This window comes from Pituophis catenifer, unplaced genomic scaffold, assembly GCF_029215685.1.
Source record: "Pituophis catenifer annectens isolate HBS135680 unplaced genomic scaffold, rPitCat1.0.hap2 SCAF_2, whole genome shotgun sequence".
Classification (NCBI taxonomy): domain Eukaryota; kingdom Metazoa; phylum Chordata; class Lepidosauria; order Squamata; family Colubridae; genus Pituophis; species Pituophis catenifer.
The window spans coordinates 217,704,086-217,716,088 of record NW_027256882.1 but is presented as its reverse complement, the minus strand read 5'-3'; the positions used below and the strand labels follow the sequence as shown (position 1 = coordinate 217,716,088).

The 12,003-nt window shown below is 39.5% G+C and overlaps 1 protein-coding gene across 1 annotated transcript in view; it reads left to right on the top strand.

Annotated features, from left to right (window-relative positions):
* Positions 1 to 223: 223 nt before the first annotated feature.
* The window catches only part of DENND4C (DENN domain containing 4C), a 70,904-nt gene continuing 59,124 nt past the window's right edge, over positions 224 to 12,003 (top strand). The window contains exon 1 of the mRNA XM_070938583.1: positions 224 to 334. The gene's annotated coding sequence lies outside the window, so the exon portion shown is untranslated. The remainder of the gene's footprint in view (positions 335 to 12,003) is intronic.

Sequence of the window (12,003 nt, the reverse complement as noted above, 5' to 3'; positions counted from 1 at the left end):
CCCAACGGAAGGCCTCTGCGCGCTGCTGCTTAGCGCCTCCTAGCGAAGCCCTTTTTGGCGGCGGGGGCGCCTCGCTTTTTTTCCCCCGGTGCCGCCGCCACCGCCTCCTGGGCGGGCCCCGGATCCGCCTCCAGTTGCCCGCTGAAAGGAACATGGTGGCCGCTTCCTCCCTCCTAAACAGCAGCAGCAGCGGCAGCGGCGGCGGCGGCTCAGGCTCTCTTTGAGGGGGCCGGGAAGCTGCGAGCACGGTGTCGCCGAGTCAGCCAGGCCGCGGGGCGTCTGTGAGCTGAGGAAACCGAGGGAGTCCGGTATTTGTCTGACGACGCCGCCACAGGTGCGTCGGGAGAAGGAGGTTGGAAGAGCTGACAGGAGGCGCCTTCGGCTTCCCGGGTGGCTGCCTTTCGCTTCCCCGTTTCCCTCTGCTTTTCCCTTTCACCCCCGCCTCAGGTTTGGGGACACCGGCTTCTGCAAGGGCGGGAAATGCCCGCTTGTGCAGGCGGGACGGTGCTCTTTCTCGAGCAAGTACGCACTTGGCCGCCTGTTCCTTCCTTCGCTTTCCCCCTCCCCGCCCCCGTTTCGCCTCGCCTTGTCCTCCCTCCGCCTTGAGCGCTGGGATGCAAGATCACGTTGAGAGAGCGCGAAGGGAGCGTGGTGCTGCCCCGCCGGGCTGCCCTCAAGGTGTCGGACAGGGCCGCTGGGAGGAGAAAAGCGGGAAATTATTTTTATTTTTTATTTTTGCAACCGGGGTTCGGGGTGGTTTTGGACTCGGAGCGGCCTTTGAAAGCGAGGGGCATCCGGTGGCAGCTCTTCCGTGCCGAATGTGGGGAAGAGATTCGGCCCCTTCTTTCCTCCCGCGAATGGCATTTGCTTCCCACGTGTCCTTTTTTTTTTTTTTTTACCTGTGCAGAATTGTCTGTGGAGTTCACCTGCGGGTTAGGGTTAAGAAGGAGCCGGGAGAAAGGCCCGCTATATTGTTTTCTTCATCTCCTTCCTCTTGAAATTATTGATTTGAATTGATGCAACCGCGAAGGGATCAGAGGGGCAGGCAAACTTGGGCTGAAACGAGATTGAAATAAATTGGTGGTTCCACACGTTGTGGGCATCCAGCAGTTATTCTCGCATATTGTGTGAACCAGGCTAGGGAGAATCAAATGGCAGAAGGGCAGAGAAGCCGGGATTCCCTGGCTGCCTCCGAATCAATCCAGCTATAATGCAATTTATTTTGTGGTCGTAGTGTCTTGGGTGATGCTGTGAGTAAAAAGTTGAGTTTGTCATGTGTACGCTGCCCCATTGTCCTGCAGAGAAAATCCTCTCTCTGTGTATAAAATATATGTGTTGCATTTGTGATGTAAGCTACAGTTTTGGGCTTTGTTTATGTGGAAGTGCTGTTTAATTTAGTTAGACTTGCTTCTGGGTAGATATGTGTAAAATTGGATTGTTGTGAAGAATGGCTTAGGTGCTAAGTGGTTATGGGGACAGGGTAGCCTCTTGATTCTATGTAATCTATTCATTACTTTTGCATAGCTTTGGGGTAGGTGATAGCCAAACTACCATATACTGGACTTTCACATGGTAAACAAACTTCCCAAAAATAGTTGAGCATAGGTTTATTTTAAATTAGAAAATCATTTATAGCTTAATCTGAAATATTCATATAATTCCTGTTTAAAGCTCACTATACATACGATGTTTATTTTCTCCTTAATGCTACTTCCTCAGAAGGTCCTGATTTCCTTAATGCCCAGGAGACAATTAGTTAACCCCCTAACACTTGGAATTGACTTAAAATTGTTGTCTCTTTTTATCTTATCTGCAGTTTTGACTTCCTTTTTCCTCTTTTTGATTCTTAAGTGATTCATTTGAATTCCACAGTAAAAGGATTTTGTGGAAGAAATCTTGAATACTGTTTTCTAAGAAACAGAAAAGTAAGCCAGTTAGTATGAAATATGATGTATCTGTGGGGTCACCTAATGAACATGTTAATAGTTTAACAAATATGATTGAAGTTGCATAAATAGTCCTCAGAAATGTTGCTTTAAATTTATCCTTAATGCGTAGAGTATCTGGGTGACAGTATTAAGATCTGATTCAAGTGTCATGCTAATCTACTGTAGATATATGTACTGCACTTGAATGGATTAATACAATTTGCTAAACAAAATCGGCAAATTGTATTTTGACTTATAGTTTGCTTACTGATCACTTTAACCCAAGCTGATTATATTGGGTCTATTTATTTTCAGTATATCTTTAATGATGGGGTGTTAGATAACAAGGTATTGAACATGGTTTTAAACATGCATTGAATTGCAATAAAATTGTTGCCTGTTTTTTTCCGTAATGCCTGATGTTTTCAGTGAAAATGCTTACTTTTAGCTAAATCTGCCATTTTCTTCTATATGTAACTGAAATAATTTTTTATAGAATCTGTTGCTTTTGTTGTTGAAAGAAACAATCATAAACATTATATGGAAAAATAGTTCAGTAGGTGTTTAGTTATTGTGCATAGATGTAAATTGTTATTTTAAATATCCAATATTTTTTTCAAGCTAATTCTATTCCACTGATACATTGCTGGATGTGTTAATAATGATTTATAAGTGATATTTTTCTAAGCTTTAGTAACAGGGCAATACATATATATTCTGAATTTTGTTACTGAATAGCCTTTGTGTGGTTGTTCCTGGTCTACCAAATATTATTCAAGATGAGCTTTAAAAATGTTTCTCACAATTACATTTTAAAAGAAATAAAGGAAGGCTATATCAGGGGTAAGCAACGGAGACCCAAAAGTAAACAGTTATTTTTTTTATGATCATAAATTTAAAAAAATTCAGATTACAGCATTTTCATGTGGTATCTCACAGGATTCAAGCTAAAGATCTTGCAAAATCTTGGGAGCAAAGGACTCTAAAATCTAACAATAATACATTACTTGAAATAATGTAAGAATTCAAATTTTCTTCAATAGTTGCATTGTATTCTTTTTTAAGATTTCTATTGGCTGGCCTATGAGTTGCCATTAAAAATACAAGGAAAGATATAATAAATAAACATGTAGTTTAAGAATATAATTGAAGTTTGTTATTACAAAATACAGAGTTGATCATACACAATAATACACATAACTATGGGGTTTGTTCCCAGTGATCACACCAGCTCTTTCTTTTGTGCAATTATATATTTCATCCTATAGAAAGAGGGTTGCAGACCATGTCTCCTTTTTAGTATAATAAGCATACAAGTAATGATAACTCTTTCTCCTTAGTTATCCTCTGATGTCAGCAGTTAGGGAAAAGCACTTGGAGAAACTACTCTGTAGCATCTTTATCTATTAAAACCAGACAGCCAATGTGAGGCAATAGTTAATCTATTAGAATAGGAATGGAAAAACTCATTTTTGCTTCACCTTCAGTCTTGAAAAATCCCTGAATGACCTTGGGACAGTCACTCTCTTTTAAGATTATTGTTGTGAGAAAACAATAAGAGGGGAAAACAGTAAGACTTGATTTCTGAATGAAAGAGAAGATATAAATCTAATAAGCAAGCTAGTAAATTTTCATTTCTTTCACCAATTGGATTGATATTGTTCTGTTATAAAGTAAAAAAGAAATTGCTGCCACCATATAATTGTTATTAAATTTTTTTGTGACTAAACCTAATCTCAGGAATTCCCCAAGATCTGTATGGCCCCAACTCTGCTGTCTTCCAAGAGTACTTTAGAGATCTAGCTCTCCCACAGGCACTGGGTTGGCATGTTATGTGAAATAGGAGGAAGGTGGGTTGATAAGTTCAGTGCCTTGCCATTCAAAGATTTGTAAAAATAATAAAGCTGGGGAATAAATAAATACATAAATAAATAACCTACCACTGAGATGGTTTAATTATTATGTTTGACAACACCATTTTTACTATCTTTTAATTGATTATATTGTTTTAACTTGCTGTAAACTGCCCAAAGTTATAAGTGTAAATGGGTGACTTTGTAATTGGCATCATAAATATAAATTCAAAAATATTATTAATCGATTAATAAGAGTTATGCTAGTGAATTCCTGATGGTAAGGACCTATATTTCCTTCCTTCCTTCCTTCCTTCCTTCCTTCCTTCCTTCCTTCCTTCCTTCCTTCCTTCCTTCCTTCCTTCCTTCCTTTGAACGAATGATCTGGGCTTCTGGCTGCCCAAACCTCTGAGCAACTTCTATCAACAGTAACAAGTATTAATATATATCATCACATAGCAACAATATCCACTAAGTGTCATTCAATAGGATTAGGCTAATGAACAGCAACCCCAAATATATTTTGGAGCAGCCTTGTTTCTGAATTGCTTGGAACTGCAACAGGGAGGGGTCAGTGCAGAGGTCCGGAGAATAACTGTTCAACAGAAAGGAAGTCATTACTGAGAAGGCTAGACTGTGGGTGTCAATGTAAATGGCACTTTCCTCAGTGTTGGATCCTTAAGCTTTTTCTCTCAGACAGATGTAGACAGATTCAATTGAGAGAAGCTGTCTAGATTTGGAACTTAAAAGGGCTTTAAAATTAGCACCTGGACTTGCACCAGAAGCTAATTGGTACCCAGTACAGCTCATATAGCAATATGTTACACAGACAAGCCTAGGAATAGCAATAGCATTTAGACTTATATACTGCTTTAAAGTTCTTTACAGCCCTCTCTAAGCGGTTTACAGAGTCAGCATATTGCCCCCAACAATTTGGGTCCTCATTTTACTCACCTCAGAAGGATGGAAGGCTGAGTCAACCTTGAGCCTGGTGAGATTTGAACTGCCAAATTGCAGGCAGCAGGCAAGCAGCAGAAGTAGCCTGCAGTACTGCACTCTAACCACTGTGCCACCTCTGCTCTTGAATGCTTTTAGTATCTGGCTTGCTATATGCTACATACCAGCTGTAGCTTTTGGATGGTATTCAAGAACAGTCCCACTTAGGCAATTTGCTATAATCCACCTCTGAGGAAAGAAGTATTTGAATGACTCTACATAATGTCTCCTGACCTAGGAATGGCTGAAATTGATGCACAAGATATATAGTAATTGTGCAAACATTCTCTATCACATCCTCTATCTGCTCTTCAAGCAAGAGCCATTAGTCCAGGATGACCTCTAGTTTGCAAGCTTTGGGGGACCCTATCCAGAACTAAAGAGGGATTGCATATCTACATTCAGTTGGCCTTTGGATCTGCATCCACTCGATTTTACTAGGATTCAGCATGAATCTGTTCTTCCCCATCCAGACCGTAATAGCCCTCAGCTATCTATCCTCTATCTCAAGGGGGTCAAACTGGCAGCCTGTGAGCCGGATGCGTCACGCGCAGGCCACACCCACCCCAGCTCCATGAATGGGAAAATGGTCGTGAAACATCACGTGACAGCAATGTGATGCAGTGAATTTGACATCTGTGCTCTATCTCCTTTTTGATTTTGGGTAAAGGTATTTAACAGGCTGTCTAATTAATGATAACATGAGGCCATGCTGTCATTTTACTTTTTCTAATGGCTTCATATAATCATTAAACAGGAGGGTAGAAGGCCAGTCCCTGCAATACCCCACATTACAGCAACTGAGAATTTGGCCCCTACCTCTACCTCCCAGCTGGAATCAGTAAAGAGAAAAAACACTGTAACACATTACTGCCCTGTGCTCCCAATCTTCACTCCCAATCTGTAACAATAGCAAGGTTAATGGTATCAAGGCTGCCAAGAAATCCAGTCATACATCCTGGTCCTGCCATTGATTACCAGACATCCAGTGTGGTTTATTGAACTAATAGGGGGAAAAACACACATACTGTTTTCTTGTCATTAACCCTATTACTTTTCCTCCATGTATGCTGCCATCTTACTCTGTCCTATAACCCAACGCTGTACTCATGTAAGCTACATAGAACTTGAATTTATAATTAAAAATGTAATATAATACTAAAGTGTGTCAGAATAGACGATGCATATGTGAGCCCAAAAAACTATATTCTACTAGTTAAGTATTGTTGCGCTATAATTCTTGTTAGAACTTGTAATGGAATATTGCTGAAAGTAGCCAGTTCTGTGCATGTTGCTGTTGTTTTATTGACATACTTTATGATATACCATTTTGTTGCAACTTAAGCAGTTGTAATGTTTAGTTTGGCATTTGCCAATGTAAATACACACACAGACATGTTATGAGTTCTACAATCCATTAAGTTGAGATCTTTGTTGAAATAATTCCTTCTGCAATTAATATATTGCATTATATTACAAATATGCATTTGCTGAACTTGAAATTTAGTTTCAACAATCATGGAGCTAACATTTGTAGAAGGAATAGATTTTTAATAGTTTGTAATTAATGACAAGAGAAAGAATCTTTCAGTATTAGTAGAAAAACGGCTTAGTGAATTTTTCCCCCTCAACGTGAGGTCTTCTATATAAGATTAAAAATTCTAGAATGATTACTGAAATTACCCAACATCTCTACAAAATGTCAGATTGGGAAATGCTACTTAGGACAGTAACATTAAATATAATGTCCTGTTCCTCCTCTGTTCTTTTTTTTTTTTTAAGAACATGTAGAGTTGTGTACACATTTAGGTTATAAAATCATGTGAACAGTTGAGAAAGTACATGTTTGGATTTCTTTAGGACAATTTGTAAGGCAGAGTTGATATTATTTGCCTTTATCTTTGTATTACTATGATCCTTTGTATTTAAAAAGTAGTGTTTTATCCTATTGTTTATTTTATTCTGTTGAAAATGCCAGTAAGTGGCATGCTTTGAAAAATATTTCATATATATCTCATATCTTTAAAAATGTTATGAATCAAAACTATATAATATTTATCTAGCATGATTTGTACATATTTCTAAAATAAACCTATAATGTAACACATGAGCTGTGGGCTATTTATTTATATTTTGGATGATAGATAACTGGTTTCAACATTGCTATCACTATTTTTTTACTAAAAATCTAGTGGAATTATTCCTCAAAGGCTGGAGCAAATATGAATACAACCTGATATGAATACAATCTCTCACAATCAGAAAATTCATGATTATTGCAAATTTGGATATCTCTGTATATATCTTTATCTTTATCTTTATTTGATTTATATACCTCCCTACTCCCTAAGGACTCAGGGTGGTGAACAGTCAAAATAGTAAAAATACATAAATACAAAATTTAAAAACAGAATAAAATCGAATTAGACAATTTGGCCCAGACAGATTAAAACACCCCAATCATTTAAAAACTGATTAAAATTTACATAATTAAAAAAGAGGGAAAAGATTAGGCCAGGCCCGCCTGATGGAATAAAAAGGTCTTGAGAGCACGGTGGAAGGTGCGCAGATCTGGGATCTTCCGTATCTCCGGGGGTAGCTTCCATTGTCTGGTTCTTGTCTTATCCTTAGGTGCTATGGAAAATAAACCCACAACCTCTACCTTATGATATTCCTTCATGTATTGGAAGACTGCAATCATGCCTGCTCTTAGCTTTCTATTCTTTAGATAAACATGCTAAAGTTCCTCTAACTGCTCTTTGTAGAATTTAGCCACCACCTGCTTACCATTCCTATTGCTTTTCTCTGCACTCCTTCCAGTTTTTATATTGTGGCAACCAGAACTGGACATGGTATTCCAGGTGCGCTCATACCACTGCAGCTATCAGTTCCTATGGCCTTGCCATTAAAGATGATCCTCATTTAACAATAGTAATTGGGACCTTCAACTATGTTGCCAAGTGATGTTGTGATAAAGTGTGCTATGATGGTAGTTGTGGCAGTTCCAATTTCCATGGTTAAGTGAACTCTGTGTGGCCATAACTGTGATGTCACATGATCACCGTTTGCAACTTCTGCCTGCTTCCCCATTGACTTTGCTCGTCAGAAGGCAACAGTGGAGAGTCAAAAAGCAGTGAGGGAGTTGTTAACAAGCTTTCTAAAAAACATTTTAAATATATAACTTATTTGTCCCTTTTTTGTAAATTAGAAGAATGCCGTTATTGAAAATGACTTTTCTTCTACTGAACAAATTTCTTATATTCTGTCTTTAAAATATGATAATTTTTCCTGCTGCTCTTCACTGAAACTATATTAATTGCTGACTACTGTGTTCTTCCAGTTTAGCTTCAGATCCTGGAGAAGAAACTAGAACATATATTTTTCTGGCTAAATTGATGTTTGACATAATTCGTAAATTATGACATTTTCTTACATGCATTCATATAGGCCAGAGGTGTCAAACTCTATTTCATTGAGGGCCGCATCAGGGTTGTGTTTGACCTTGAGTGACAGGGTGGATATGGGTAGCGTGGGCATGGCCAGCTCAACGTCACTCGTGTTGGGGGCGCCCGTGGTGGCCCGAGTGTTCTGCCCGTGAAAACAGAGTTCAGGAGGGCTGCATGTGGCCATCCCAAGCTGCGTTTTCGGTGGCAGAAGACTGCAGGAGGCTGTTGCAGCCAAAAACATCTCGCACGTATTGGTCTTGAGCTCCGTTTTCACTGGCAGAGGTACCGCGGGCTGGTCCTTCGCTGTTTCCAGGGTGGCCCACAGACCTAACCACCCCATGGGCCAGATCCGGCCTGCCGGTCTTGAGTTTGACACTTCTGATTTAGGCGCATTAGAAATGTTTCAACAGTTTCTACTCTTATGCATAATCCAGTAATTCTCACACTGTGGCACAATGGAATAGTTAATGGACAGCAACAAATAAATTACAGTCTTTCTAACAGTTCATTTAGTGACAAAAGTTACAACAGCACTGGAAGAAGTGACTTATGACCATTATTCATGCTTACAACCATTGCAGCATTCGCATGGTCACGTGATCAGAATTCAAATTCTTGGCAACTGACTCATATTTATGATGGTTGCAGTGTCCCAGGGTCTTTGCGACTTTCTGACAAGCAAAGTCAGTGGAGAAGCCTGATTCACTTAACAACAATGTTACTAATTTAAGAACTGCAGTCATACAATGAGGCAAAACTCACTTAACAATTGAGCTCAGTTGAGGTCATAAGTTGAGGACTACCTATAAATGCTTCTCTGAAACTAAAATATTATAGGTAGAGCTGTTGACCAAATCTGTTTGCCTTCTTCCAGTTAATTGCTCTGGCCTCTCTTGCTTTCATTTAAGTTCGTTGGGAATAACAGTTTTGCATCTTCATTTCTGATGCAGAAGTGCAGCAGAATTAGTTGCTCTTTATTTAAACATACTGTATATTTGAGCATATCTCTTTTAGGTAGTATGGTAAAATTATGACGGCATAGAAATATAGGGGAGAGAGTGTATGTTTGGGTATTGGGTAGAACCGTTACTCTAGGGGACATTTAAGTAAAATTTTAATGTAATTTCTTTCCAGGAAAAATGAGTGCTTTAGATTTTATTAATGGCAGTTGATAATGTTTTTTTTTAATGTGAAAAATTTTCTGTTCCTAGGAGGCTGGGAAATGAATAGGAAAATGGGCGGATGAGTTGACGAAACAGGTTATTTCATAGCAATCATGAACAAATGGGACTTCGCTTGAAGGAAATGAGAGCAGATTGAAGCCAAACAAAACAAGAACCAAGTCAGGTGATAGTGTAGGAGTCAGCTCTTTCTTTCTTTGTTTTTGTTTTGCAAGGTAGACTTTTCAGATTCATCAGGTTATTCATAGTGACTCATTCTGCAACTTTTTAAGAATTATATGGACCAATTTACAGTATAATGTCAACATCACAAAATAATCTAGCTCAAATGTCAAGTATTGTGACTGCTAAGAGTTAACAGTGTTTTGACATAATCAGAAACTGGCAGTCATGTAAATAAAGGTTGTTAAGCATACGGCATGTAATTTAGAACAATAAATCATTAAAGCCAATATTGATTTATGTAGGTCTCAGAGTTAAAAGTATACTTGGAACCCTTTTTGTTATTATAAGTAATATTTTTTTAAAAAATTAAGATTTTTTGAATGGATTATATGGTAAATTATAATTTAACAAACTTGGTGTCTTATTTTTGATTTAGCATCTTAAAATCGCTTCTTTGGTAATTTATTTATACCTATTTATTATAGTTACTCCAGGTACTTTGATCAAACATATTAAAGAGCATATAACTGAGGAAGTATATTTTCTTTCATTATATAGCTCTGGACATTTTTAAAACTAATTAAATGAGGCAGTGTGATTTCTCTACATTTAGAATATTGGGTATAATTTAGAATCTTTACTTCAGAAAGCATACACAGTAGGAAAACTCACAGAAAAGGACAATTATTTTTTTCCATTTCATTCATAACCAGCAGAAAGAAAGATACAATACAATAAAATGGCCGATATATATATATCTATATCAATCATAAATATAAATAAAATACAACATGACATTAAATTATTAACGGTAAATCTGTAAAACTAAGTCTGTTATTTAAATTCATGAAAAATTAAAAATATAAAATATAATTATTGTTTCGCAGTAATGCAATGAAATAGCAGACTAAATGTGGCCTGTGCTGTCTGGTCAGTCTAAAATCCTTGAGATCATCTTCTTTATTCTCGCAAACAATTAAACAGTTACTCCCTTTTGGATTCTGCAGGCCATAAAGCATTATTTAGAGACATTAAAGGAGATCAGTTTGATCAGACAACACACACTGAAGATAAAAATAGCCTGGTTATCCCATGCTATTTATTAGTAGGGTTATTTACACATATAAACAGCCTTATAAAAGGTGCAATGTTAAGAAAAATACTAGTGGTAGTCTCAATATTACCTATTAGCTTAATAATTGAGCATTAAGTTGATCAGCTATTATGTTTATTTATTTATTTAATCTAATTTTTATACCGCCCTTCTCCCGAAGGACTCAGGGCGGTGCACAGCCCAAAAATAAAACAAACACATATATAAAATTTAAAAGCAATTTAAAAAACATATTAAATAATGGCCCTGATATCATTAAAAAAATAAAATAAAAGCAACCTGTCAAAATTAATGTTTAGGCCAGCCCACCTTGTTGGAACAATAACGTCTTGAGGGCATGGCGAAAGGTGCGTAGGTCAGGGATCATCCGTATCTCCGGGGGCAATTCATTCCAGAGGGCGAATGCCCCCACAGAGAAGGCTCTCCCCCTGGGGGTCGCCAGTCGACATTGTTTGACTGACGGCACCCTGAGGAGTCCCTCTCTGTGGGAGCGTACTGGCCGGTAGGAGGCTATCGGTAGCAGAAGGCGATCTCGTAAGTACCCAGGTCCTAAGCCATGGAGCGCTCTAAAGATGGTAACCAACACCTTGAATCGCACCCGGAAGACCACCGGGAGCCAGTGCAGCTCGCGCAGGAGAGGTGTTACATGGGAGCGCCGTGTTGCTCCCATAATCACCTGCGCGGCCGCATTCTGGACCAGTTGGAGCCTCCGGGTGCGATTCAAGGGGAGCCCCATGTAGAGAGCATTACAGTAGTCCAGACGGGAAGTGACGAGGGCATGAGTGACCATGGGCAAGGAGTCCCGATTCAGAAAGGGACGCAACTGGTGAATCAGGCAAACCTGATAAAAAGCCCCCCTGGCCACAGCCCTCACATGATCTTCTAGAGACAGCCGCGCATCCAGGAGGACACCCAAGTTGCGAGCCCTCTCTGAGGGGGCCAAAATCTCACCCCCAATAGTCAGCGATGGAACCAGCTGGCTATAACGGGATGCCGGAAACCACAGCCACTCGGTCTTGGAGGGGTTGAGTCTGAGCCTTTTTCTCCCCATCCAGATCCACACAGCCTCCAGGCACTAGGACATTACGGCAAGGGCATCATTGGGGTAGTCTGGGGTAGAGATGTATAGCTGAGTATCATCAGAGTACTGATGGAACTTCACCCCAAAACCACGGATGATCTCACCCAGCGGCTTCACATAAATGTTGAACAGAAGGGGCGAGAGGACCGACCCTTGCAGCACCCCCCAAACAAGGCACCTCGAGGTCGACCTCTGCCCCCCTGCCAACACACACTGTGTGCGGTCAGAGAGGAAGGAGG